A 1,753-nucleotide genomic window follows, 5' to 3' on the forward strand; every position below is an offset into this window, starting at 1 on the left:
TATATATATATATATATATACATATATATATACATATATATATACTACCAGATATACACGGCGTTGCCCGGGTTAAAGAGAATAATGAAATTTTAAAATGTCGTTTAGATTACGCGGGTTTCAACTACTAGTAGTTGATATACCAACTTTCTACATTAATAATTCTCTATCCCATGCCAGCATGGAACATAGACGTTAAGTGAAACTGAAATGCTGAAAGAAAGCTTTCAACTCATATATGTATATAAAGAAAATACACGTAATTCAAAAACACGTTTTGTGTAGCTTATTTCGTAACCAAAAACACAGCTACAAATTATAAGCAATGAAACGCAAAATGTGATGATTCATTTGAGGTAGCGGTGAGCCAATCCGATGATAAATCTAACCTTAGTTCTTGTAAGGTTGCATGAATCCTGGCTCAGTTAAATCTCTTGTGGCCCCAAATAATGTCATCTGTAGTGCAGCGTGGCATTGTCTAATCTTCTTTTGGAAGTGCTTGGAATCTTGATTAGTTGATGACAACAGTTTCTTCTATGGCTCTGGAGGTCGGGGGTTCTAGAAGTTTAACCTTTCTACCACTGCAGCACAGTACAGGTGTCTCTCCAGGCAAATTCCTGGCTTTACAATGATGCACTCAGTTGTCATTGCACCAATGGAAACTCTAATGTCATCTGTATAATGAACTGCTGGATCATAACTGAAAGCTGTTTCATAGAAGTTGCTTCTCTGAGCTGTTGCAACTGTTCTTCGTTCTGCAGTGGAGAGCCTATTCTTTGTCAGCCATGCATACCTCTGTCCATCACTTTGAGATTTTCTGGTTTTTATAGTGCACAGTCTATTCGTTTCTTGGTATGCTTCACTTTGCGCAGCTGTCTCTATTTCCCTGGACAGAGACATTCTTTTGGCTGACTTTGACATTGTAGACAAATTTGACACTTTCCTTCCAGGCATGGTTATATGCGAATACAGAAATATGCGGGTGCAGAAGATAGTAAACAATGGAAATAACTGGGTAACGGAAATTATATTTGTTAATACGACAGGCAGAAAGTAAATAAGTAATTTTTACGGAAAATAAAGAACTGTACAGGTTAAAGAGAAATTTGTCACTTAGTAAACCAAAGAGCCAATATCGAAGGAGCCAGAAAAAAACCGTTAACAACAGAAAAACACAAAACCGTTGCAAAGGTAAATAAGAATTTTTTAAGGAAATTAAGTGTACGGATTTAAGTGAAATTTTTGAAGTTACTTCTGTCAGTAAATTATGGATGAAATTACTTTCATCAATAATTGTGAACTTCTTTCTGTCAGTAATTTATCGTTGTTGCTTATAAGTAGTGATTGACAATTTACAGTGAAAACAATAATGATTGAACTTAAAGTAAAAACAATAGCGTCTAAAAATGAAAGCGAAAACAATAGAGAGTGAGTGACATATAGAGAAAGGAGGAGAGAGAGAGAGAGAGCTAGCTAGTTAGACAAATAAGATAGATAGATAGATAGAGAGAGAGAGGGAGAGAGAGAGAGAGAGAGAGAGAGAGTGAGTGAGATACGCGTGAAAAGCGAATACACACACATCTCTATTTTATATTTTAGACGACATTGTGATAATCCTTTGACCAATGGATGTAAGGGAAGCAATGAATTTCTCAAAGTTACTCCGCAAAGACTTACCTCCCTTGTCCACGTAACACAGGAACATACATATATATATGTATGTATATATAATATATATATATATATATATATA

At 35.3% G+C, this 1,753-nt stretch overlaps 1 protein-coding gene across 1 annotated transcript in view; it reads right to left on the reverse strand.

The window, feature by feature from the left end:
- LOC106875603 (bactericidal permeability-increasing protein) overlaps positions 1–1,753 on the reverse strand; it is a 71,718-nt gene that overhangs the window by 38,800 nt on the left and 31,165 nt on the right. The gene's annotated exons all lie outside the window — the stretch shown is intronic.

This window comes from Octopus bimaculoides, chromosome 5 (assembly GCF_001194135.2).
Source record: "Octopus bimaculoides isolate UCB-OBI-ISO-001 chromosome 5, ASM119413v2, whole genome shotgun sequence".
Classification (NCBI taxonomy): domain Eukaryota; kingdom Metazoa; phylum Mollusca; class Cephalopoda; order Octopoda; family Octopodidae; genus Octopus; species Octopus bimaculoides.